Consider the following 11,397-nt stretch of genomic DNA (forward strand, 5'->3'; position numbering starts at 1 on the left):
ATGAGAGAGAGGGTCCCAGCTTGAGGGGTACCTACCTACAGTATGAGAGAGAGGGTCCCAGCTTGAGGGGTACCTACCTACAGTATGAGAGAGGGGGTCCCAGCTTGAGGGGTACCTACCTACAGTATAGAGAGTCACAGTATATCTCTCACTCATGCCACCTAGTGTTCATTTGTTGTAGTAAATGACCCAGAGGAAGATTAGATTAGATTAAAAGTACAGTACAACAAAAAATAAATTTGACTTCCAACCAGAGTGCAAATGTAACAGTAAAGTGCAACAGTAATATACAATGTACAGGTGATTAAACTGGATATAAAATATATAAATTAGTACTGAGTAGGGGTGTAAAGGTACACATATCCGTACCGAACCGTTTCAGTACCGGACCTAAGGTTCAGTACGGCTGTGTACCAAACGAATACAACGGTACGTTAACCACTAACGAACGCACGTACAGAACTTTTTTTCCTGTGCAGAATTTAATTCAAAACTCGATTATTAATTTCAATATAGAATATTTGTTGACAGCCCTATAAAGTACAATTAGTTACTGCACACTACATCACCCCTGAGTGGAACATGGAAAGCCCCACTGTACCGAAAACCCGTACCGAACCGTGACTTCAAAACCGAGGTACGTATCGAACCGTGGTTTTTGTGTACCGTTGCACCCCTAATAGATATAGTACTGGGGGCACTGATCTAGAGTCAGCTTCTGTCTGTTAGTGTGAATAAGGACATGAAGACACAACGTGGGAGCACTGATCTAGAGTCAGCTTCTGTCTGTTAGTGTGAATAAGGACATGAAGACACAACGTGGGGGCACTGATCTAGAGTCAGCTTCTGTCTGTTAGTGTGAATAAGGACATGAAGACACAACGTGGGAGCACTGATCGAGAGTCAGCTTCTGTCTGTTAGTGTGAATAAGGACATGAAGACACAACGTGGGAGCACTGATCTAGAGTCAGCTTGAAGACACCTCAGATTGAATTCTGTTGATTTGAATCTGGGTTTTCTGTTGTTTTTTTTAACAGAAGAGGAAATAACCTACATTACATATCACACCCCGGTGAGTTCTGTCTGTCCGTCTGTCCGCCTGTCTGTCTGTCTGTCTGCCTGCCTGCCTGCCTGTCTGTCTGTCTGTCTGCCTCTCTGCTAGTCTGTCTGTCTGTCTGTCTCTCTTTCTGTCTGTCTGCCTGTCTGTCTGTCTGTCTCTCTGCTAGTCTGTCTGTCTGTCTGTCTAAATTAATCCTGTGTGTTTTTCCTTCAGGTGAGAAGTGAAGTTTATGGAGACATGTGAGTAAAGCACACACACACACACACACACACATAGACAGACAGACGCGCAGATTCACCTCCACAGACTTACTGTATTGTATCTGAAACTCTTCATGACTAAGCTTTCTTGTTATGGTTTGTAACCGACCCCAATCGCACAACACAAGACAGGTATGAGGGTAAGCCAAGAAACGGGCATTTATTGAACAAAAGGAAAACCGGCACTGTCCCTTTAAGGGAGAAACACAAAATATACTGGAAATAACAAGAGGGGAAGGTACAGTGCCTTTAAGAGGCGAGCTGGCTAAGGGGAAGGCAAGGGAAGGCTAAGGGAAGGCTAAGGGAAGGCTAAGGGAACAGGGCCGGAGCAAGGGAAGGCTGGAAAAACAGGGAGGAACTAGGAGGACCGGACGGGAGGACTAGGAGGAACTAGAGAGGGGAGAACTAGGGACAGAGGCCCGCGGAGGCGGGCTGGGGACGAGGAGGACTAGAAAGGGGAGAACAGGGACAGAGGCCCGCGGAGGCGGGCTGGGGACAGGGAGGACTGGGAGGACTGGTGGGAACATCAGGGCCGCTCTGCAGAACTCTCTCGGCAGATCTCCGAGGTGGGTAAACGGCGGCCGAGAGGGAGAGAGGAGAGGGTTAAAGTACAAAGGGGAAAACAGAGCAGGTGCAGGAGAGGTGACTAGTCCAAATACAAAAGTTATCCAAGTAAAAACTATCTTCGTGTAAAATACACAAAGAGCAAAGTTCCAAAAACAATCCAAAAGTGAATACTATCTTCGGTGTGAAGATGCGCGTCAGGCTAGGAGTGCGCGCTGGTACGGAGGAGCGTGCCAAGCTCGGAGGTCTGGAAGATGCGCGTCAGGCTGGGAGTGCGCGCTGGTACGGAGGAGCGTGCCAAGCTCGGAGGTCTGGAAGATGCGCGTCAGGCTGGGAGTGCGCGCTGGTACGGAGGAGCGTGCCAAGCTCGGAGGTCTGGAAGATGTCTGGGCGTCTGCAGCGCGGAGGTCTGGATGTGCGTCAGGACGACAGCTGCGCGCGGGTCTGAAGTGGATCACTGGGATGCCTCCCGTGGAAGTCTAGGGAGCGCAGACCAGTCTCCCCCTCAGGCAACGGCGACAGCAGGCGAAGGCTGGAGCAACATCCTTACGCCGGAGATAAAAACAGCATAGACCTCCCGAGGACCTCCCGAGGGAGTCTTGATGAAAGAGCATATCTGATACCGAATGTTACGGCATATTACAACACGACCCCACGAGGAACAGAGTGGAAGAGCCAGGTATTTAAAGGCCACAGGGGAACTAATTAAACTGCACCACAGGTGCGAGAGGTAATTGACAATCGAACTAAAAGTGTGAGTTCGGCACCAGACCAATCAAACACATAAATGACAGGTAGTCCAGGTGTGGCTGCTTGAAGAGAAAACGAGAGTAAAGAACGAGAGGGTGGGGGCTAGTGAGAGTGAGTGAGAAGGGAATTCCTAAACAGTAGGCTAAAAGGAAGGAAAGAGTAGGTGAGCAGCGGGCAAAACCTCACAGTACCCCCCCCTCAACGGGAGCCACCCGGCGACCCAAAAAAAATACAGACAGAGTGGCAGGGGACAAAACAAGGCAAAAACAAAAGGTACTGGGCCAAGCCAGCAGGGGAAGCCACAACAAAAGTGGGGCTAGTAAAAGAAACAGGGTAGCCGAGGGGTAACTAGGGTAGCAGAGGGGTAACCAGAGGAGCTGAGGGAAAAGGGCTAGCAGAGGGAAGGTTAGCTGCCAGGGCACTGATAGCTACAGGGCCTATGCTAGCTGTACAGCTACATCAACATAGAGGCTGCGCTAGCTGCCGAGCTAGGCTAGCAGGGGGAAAGGGTAGCTGCCAAGGCACTGATAGCTACAGGGCCTATGCTAGCTGTACTGCTACATCAACATAGAGGCTGCGCTAGCTGCCGAGCTAGGCTAGCAGGGGGAAAGGGTAGCTGCCAAGGCACTGATAGCTACAGGGCCTATGCCAGCTGTACTGCTACATTAACATAGAGGCTGCGCTAGCTGCCGGAGCTAGGCTGGCAGACAGGGCTGGACCAGCATGAGAGAACAAGCTAGCTGGAAGGACAGTCCTAGCTGTGTGAGATAAACTGACCTTGCTAGCTGAAAGGGCAGTCCTAGCAGTGGGATAAACTGACCTTGCTAGCTGGAAAGGCAGTCCTAGCAGTGGGAGATAAACTGACCTTGCTAGCTGAAAGGGCAGTCCTAGCAGTGGGAATAAACTGACCTTGCCAGCTGAAAGGGCAGTCCTAGCAGTGGGATAAAACTGACCTTGCTAGCTGAAAAGGCAGTCCTAGCAGTGGGAGATAAACTGACCTTGCTAGCTGAAAGGGCAGTCCTAGCAGTGGGGAAACTGACCTTGCTAGCTGAAAGGGCAGTCCTAGCAGTGGGAATAAACTGACCTTGCCAGCTGAAAGGGCAGTCCTAGCAGTGGGATAAAACTGACCTTGCTAGCTGAAAAGGCAGTCCTAGCAGTGGGAGATAAACTGACCTTGCTAGCTGAAAGGGCAGTCCTAGCAGTGGGGAAACTGACCTTGCTAGCTGAAAGGGCAGTCCTAGCAGTGGGAATACTGACCTTGCTAGCTGAAAGGGCAGTCCTAGCAGTGGGAGAAAACTACACAAAAAGTGGAGGCCATGCAGAGGGACCGGGTTAGCTGCTTGGGCCTGGCTAGCTACAGGGCCTATGCTAGCTGCAAGGCTGCATTAACATAGAGGCTGTGCTAACAGCCGGGGCCAAGCTAGCAGACTGGGGCCATGCAGAGGGAACTGGGTTAGCTGCCTGGCATGGCTAGCTACAGGGCCCATGCCAGCAGCAAGGGCTGCATAAACATAGAGGCTGTGCTAGCAACCGGGGCTAAGCTAGCAGACTGGGGCTCTGCTGAGGAACTGGGTTAGCTGCCAGGGCTTGGCTAGCTACAGGGCCCATGCCAGCAGCAAGGGCTGCATAAACATAGAGGCTGTGCTAGCAGCCGGGGCAAAGCTAGCAGACAGGGGCCATGCTGGTAGAAGAGGCCTAACAAGCTGCAGGGGGGTCAAACAGGGCTAACAGGGAAGCAAACAGGGGAGTCAACGGGCTAACAGGGGAGCTAACCGGGGAGACTAACAAGCTAACAGGGGAGCTAACAGGGCTAACTAGAGGGAACAAGAAAAAAAAAGGCAAACTCAACATACACCGTCTGTGCTGGCTGGGGTCGTCGATTTGGTGGGGTCGTACTGTTATGGTTTGTAACCGACCCCAATCGCACAACACAAGACAGGTATGAGGGTAAGCCAAGAAACGGGCATTTATTGAACAAAAGGAAAACCGGCACTGTCCCTTTAAGGGAGAAACACAAAATATACTGGAAATAACAAGAGGGGAAGGTACAGTGCCTTTAAGAGGCGAGCTGGCTAAGGGGAAGGCAAGGGAAGGCTAAGGGAAGGCTAAGGGAAGGCTAAGGGAACAGGGCCGGAGCAAGGGAAGGCTGGAAAAACAGGGAGGAACTAGGAGGACCGGACGGGAGGACTAGGAGGAACTAGAGAGGGGAGAACTAGGGACAGAGGCCCGCGGAGGCGGGCTGGGGACGAGGAGGACTAGAAAGGGGAGAACAGGGACAGAGGCCCGCGGAGGCGGGCTGGGGACGAGGAGGACTAGAAAGGGGAGAACAGGGACAGAGGCCCGCGGAGGCGGGCTGGGGACAGGGAGGACTGGGAGGACTGGTGGGAACATCAGGGCCGCTCTGCAGAACTCTCTCGGCAGATCTCCGAGGTGGGTAAACGGCGGCCGAGAGGGAGAGGGTTGAAGTACAAAGGGGAAAACAGAGCAGGTGCAGGAGAGGTGACTAGTCCAAATACAAAAGTTATCCAAGTAAAAACTATCTTCGTGTAAAATACACAAAGAGCAAAGTTCCAAAAACAATCCAAAAGTGAATACTATCTTCGGTGTGAACAAACACACAGTGGGAGATGTAACGTCCAAAAATAATATCCCAGTGAAAACAAACAGAGGCACACGCTGGGTGAGTGACTGTCTGATTAAAAGGTGGTAATCTTCAGTGTTAAGAAACACACGAAAACGGAAATGATCAAGACAGTCAATAAAAACTCACCCAGACGTAATGCGTAAAGGTGCTGGAACAGCAGCGGGGCGAGAGCGTCGCCACCGGGGAGCCGGCTGTCCGAGCCGAGGTCAGAGTGGTGCGCCACTGCTTGGAGTGCGCGCCGGAACCGAGAGAACGCATCTGGAGTGCGTCTGCGCGGAGGAGCGTGCCAAGCTCGGAGGTCTGGAAGATGCGCGTCAGGCTGGGAGTGCGCGCTGGTACAGAGGAGCGTGCCAAGCTCGGAGGTCTGGATGATGCGCGTCAGGCTGGGAGTGCGCGCTGGTACGGAGGAGCGTGCCAAGCTCGGAGGTCTGGAAGATGCGCGTCAGGCTGGGAGTGCGCGCTGGTACGGAGGAGCGTGCCAAGCTCGGAGGTCTGGAAGATGCGCGTCAGGCTGGGAGTGCGCGCTGGTACGGAGGAGCGTGCCAAGCTCGGAGGTCTGGAAGATGCGCGTCAGGCTGGGAGTGCGCGCTGGTACAGAGGAGCGTGCCAAGCTCGGAGGTCTGGATGATGCGCGTCAGGCTGGGAGTGCGCGCTGGTACGGAGGAGCGTGCCAAGCTCGGAGGTCTGGAAGATGCGCGTCAGGCTGGGAGTGCGCGCTGGTACGGAGGAGCGTGCCAAGCTCGGAGGTCTGGAAGATGCGCGTCAGGCTGGGAGTGCGCGCTGGTACGGAGGAGCGTGCCAAGCTCGGAGGTCTGGAAGATGCGCGTCAGGCTGGGAGTGCGCGCTGGTATGGAGGAGCGTGCCAAGCTCGGAGGTCTGGAAGATGTCTGGGCGTCTGCAGCGCGGAGGTCTGGATGTGCGTCAGGACGACAGCTGCGCGGGGGTCTGAAGTGGATCACTGGGATGCCTCCCGTGGAAGTCTAGGGAGCGCAGACCAGTCTCCCCCTCAGGCAACGGCGACAGCAGGCGAAGGCTGGAGCAACATCCTTACGCCGGAGATAAAAACAGCATAGACCGAACAGAGGACCTCCCGAGGGAGTCTTGATGAAAGAGCATATCTGATACCGAATGTTACGGCATATTACAACACGACCCCACGAGGAACAGAGTGGAAGAGCCAGGTATTTAAAGGCCACAGGGGAACTAATTAAACTGCACCACAGGTGCGAGAGGTAATTGACAATCGAACTAAAAGTGTGAGTTCGGCACCAGACCAATCAAACACATAAATGACAGGTAGTCCAGGTGTGGCTGCTTGAAGAGAAAACGAGAGTAAAGAACGAGAGGGTGGGGGCTAGTGAGAGTGAGTGAGAAGGGAATTCCTAAACAGTAGGCTAAAAGGAAGGAAAGAGTAGGTGAGCAGCGGGCAAAACCTCACATTTCTCAATAAATGTTATCAGTAAAATCATCATATTGAATACTCACTAAATGTTATCAGTAAAATCATCATATTGAATACTCAATACATGTTATCAGTAAAATCATCATATTGAATACTCAATACATGTTATCAGTAAAATTATCATATTGAATACTCACTAAATGTTATCAGTAAAATCATCATAATACTCACTAAATGTTATCAGTAAAATCATCATATTGAATAATACTCACTAAATGTTATCAGTAAAATCATCATATTGAATAATACTCACTAAATGTTATCAGTAAAATCATCATATTGAATACTCAATCAATGTTATCAGTAAAATCATCATATTGAATACTCAATAAATGTTATCAGTAAAATCATCATATTGAATACTCAATAAATGTTATCAGTAAAATCATCATATTGAATACTCACTAAATGTTATCAGTAAAATCATCATATTGAATACTCAGTATAGACTTGACCACATAAACACTGTAAACAGACCCACATATCTCTGTTCTGATTGATTGATTGATTGATTGAAAACTTTATTAACAGATTGCAGAATGGGTACAATACAGTACGGCTCAATACACACAATTGGGGATGCAGACCAGAGAAAGACTTTCGTCTTGTTTACATCAGGGTCCCCCATTTTCAATTCATAATGACATTCTAGTGTTTATAAACTTGGGTCCAATCTGTGTCACCGTCCATTCCTTCTCCTTCCAGGCTGAGGCGAAGAGGCAGCTTTGAGAGAGAGAATGACGAGGAGGAAGAGGAAGGGGATGAGTCAGACCACGATGAAGAGTAAGTCTTGTTGGTGTTGTTTTCTTTAGCCTCGCAGGTGAAGTTAGCTTGTTGCTCCACACTCACTGAGAACAGACAAGGAAACTATAACAGAAGGAAGGGTCGTCACGTCATACACGTTCTATAACAAGGAAACTATAACAGAAGGAAGGGTCGTCACGTCATACTCGTTCTATAACAAGGAAACTATAACAGAAGGAAGGGTCGTCACGTCATACACGTTCTATAACAAGGAAACTATAACAGAAGGAAGGGTCGTCACGTCATACACGTTCTATAACAAGGAAACTATAACAGAAGGAAGGGTCGTCACGTCATACACGTTCTATAACAAGGAAACTATAACAGAAGGAAGGGTCGTCACGTCATACTCGTTCTATAACAAGGAAACTATAACAGAAGGAAGGGTCGTCACGTCATACACGTTCTATAACAAGGAAACTATAACAGAAGGAAGGGTCGTCACGTCATACACGTTCTATAACAAGGAAACTATAACAGAAGGAAGGGTCGTCACGTCATACACGTTCTATAACAAGGAAACTATAACAGAAGGAAGGGTCGTCACGTCATACACGTTCTATAACAAGGAAACTATAACAGAAGGAAGGGTCGTCACGTCATACACGTTCTATAACAAGGAAACTATAACAGAAGGAAGGGTCGTCACGTCATACTCGTTCTATAACAAGGAAACTATAACAGAAGGAAGGGTCGTCACGTCATACTCGTTCTATAACAAGGAAACTATAACAGAAGGAAGGGTCGTCACGTCATACACGTTCTATAACAAGGAAACTATAACAGAAGGAAGGGTCGTCACGTCATACACGTTCTATAACAAGGAAACTATAACAGAAGGAAGGGTCGTCACGTCATACTCGTTCTATAACAAGGAAACTATAACAGAAGGAAGGGTCGTCACGTCATACTCGTTCTATAACAAGGAAACTATAACAGAAGGAAGGGTCGTCACGTCATACACGTTCTATAACAAGGAAACTATAACAGAAGGAAGGGTCGTCACGTCATACACGTTCTATAACAAGGAGACTATAACAGAAGGAAGGGTCGTCACGTCATACACGTTCTATAACAAGGAAACTATAACAGAAGGAAGGGTCGTCACGTCATACTCGTTCTATAACAAGGAAACTATAACAGAAGGAAGGGTCGTCACGTCATACACGTTCTATAACAAGGAAACTATAACAGAAGGAAGGGTCGTCACGTCATACTCGTTCTATAACAAGGAAACTATAACAGAAGGAAGGGTCGTCACGTCATACTCGTTCTATAACAAGGAAACTATAACAGAAGGAAGGGTCGTCACGTCATACACGTTCTATAACAAGGAAACTATAACAGAAGGAAGGGTCGTCACGTCATACACGTTCTATAACAAGGAAACTATAACAGAAGGAAGGGTCGTCACGTCATACACGTTCTATAACAAGGAAACTATAACAGAAGGAAGGGTCGTCACGTCATACACGTTCTATAACAAGGAAACTATAACAGAAGGAAGGGTCGTCACGTCATACTCGTTCTATAACAAGGAAACTATAACAGAAGGAAGGGTCGTCACGTCATACTCGTTCTATAACAAGGAAACTATAACAGAAGGAAGGGTCGTCACGTCATACACGTTCTATAACAAGGAAACTATAACAGAAGGAAGGGTCGTCACGTCATACACGTTCTATAACAAGGAAACTATAACAGAAGGAAGGGTCGTCACGTCATACACGTTCTATAACAAGGAAACTATAACAGAAGGAAGGGTCGTCACGTCATACACGTTCTATAACAAGGAAACTATAACAGAAGGAAGGGTCGTCACGTCATACACGTTCTATAACAAGGAAACTATAACAGAAGGAAGGGTCGTCACGTCATACTCGTTCTATAACAAGGAAACTATAACATAAGGAAGGGTCGTCACGTCATACACGTTCTATAACAAGGAAACTATAACAGAAGGAAGGGTCGTCACGTCATACTCGTTCTATAACAAGGAAACTATAACAGAAGGAAGGGTCGTCACGTCATACACGTTCTATAACAAGGAAACTATAACAGAAGGAAGGGTCGTCACGTCATACACGTTCTATAACAAGGAAACTATAACAGAAGGAAGGGTCGTCACGTCATACACGTTCTATAACAAGGAAACTATAACAGAAGGAAGGGTCGTCACGTCATACACGTTCTATAACAAGGAAACTATAACAGAAGGAAGGGTCGTCACGTCATACTCGTTCTATAACAAGGAAACTATAACAGAAGGAAGGGTCGTCACGTCATACTCGTTCTATAACAAGGAAACTATAACAGAAGGAAGGGTCGTCACGTCATACACGTTCTATAACAAGGAAACTATAACAGAAGGAAGGGTCGTCACGTCATACACGTTCTATAACAAGGAAACTATAACAGAAGGAAGGGTCGTCACGTCATACACGTTCTATAACAAGGAAACTATAACAGAAGGAAGGGTCGTCACGTCATACACGTTCTATAACAAGGAAACTATAACAGAAGGAAGGGTCGTCACGTCATACACGTTCTATAACAAGGAAACTATAACAGAAGGAAGGGTCGTCACGTCATACTCGTTCTATAACAAGGAAACTATAACAGAAGGAAGGGTCGTCACGTCATACTCGTTCTATAACAAGGAAACTATAACAGAAGGAAGGGTCGTCACGTCATACACGTTCTATAACAAGGAAACTATAACAGAAGGAAGGGTCGTCACGTCATACACGTTCTATAACAAGGAAACTATAACAGAAGGAAGGGTCGTCACGTCATACACGTTCTATAACAAGGAAACTATAACAGAAGGAAGGGTCGTCACGTCATACTCGTTCTATAACAAGGAAACTATAACAGAAGGAAGGGTCGTCACGTCATACTCGTTCTATAACAAGGAAACTATAACAGAAGGAAGGGTCGTCACGTCATACACGTTCTATAACAAGGAAACTATAACAGAAGGAAGGGTCGTCACGTCATACACGTTCTATAACAAGGAAACTATAACAGAAGGAAGGGTCGTCACGTCATACACGTTCTATAACAAGGAAACTATAACAGAAGGAAGGGTCGTCACGTCATACACGTTCTATAACAAGGAAACTATAACAGAAGGAAGGGTCGTCACGTCATACACGTTCTATAACAAGGAAACTATAACAAGGAAGGGTCGTCACGTCATACACGTTCTATAACAAGGAAACTATAACAGAAGGAAGGGTTGTCACATCAGAATATACAGTATATAAATAAATTGTCCAAGAGCGGTGAATATAAGCCCAGTATCTTGATATTTACATATTTTAATTGTGTTAACGCCTATCATGCAATTAATGCATTAAGAAACTGTAGTAAGAATACATTTTTATAAGGCGCTAAGCTAATAACGTTAAATCGATTGCCGTTTTGGCCTTACACAAGCTAGAGTTAAAAATCCAAATGCATTTGATCGGTATCATGTTCCATCATGAATGCATGAAAGGGGGGGGGGGGGGGGGGGGGCGGGGGAAGTCGTTTCTGATTATTGATTACCAGTAACGGCATTAGTATTGAATGCTAAAAAACGCTAATCAGCTGGATCGGTATGAAAACATTGCACAATCAAGCCAGAATCTACGTCAGATAGTCCTTACCTGTGGCCGGGAGTATTCCAAAAATAATATTCCAATTGTTTGATCGCCATCTGGTACATCCAATGTCGATTAGGGCCACGGCATAATCAATCACGGCATCATATGCATCAGATGTCCCGTAGACGTTTGGATGCAACCGATTGAACCTATAGCCTCGCCGACGCCGTCTAGTGAAGATCTGCGCCTGGAGACCTTACAGT

Source organism: Notolepis coatsorum (assembly GCF_963971535.1).
Source record: "Notolepis coatsorum genome assembly, chromosome: 17".
NCBI lineage: Eukaryota > Metazoa > Chordata > Actinopteri > Aulopiformes > Paralepididae > Notolepis > Notolepis coatsorum.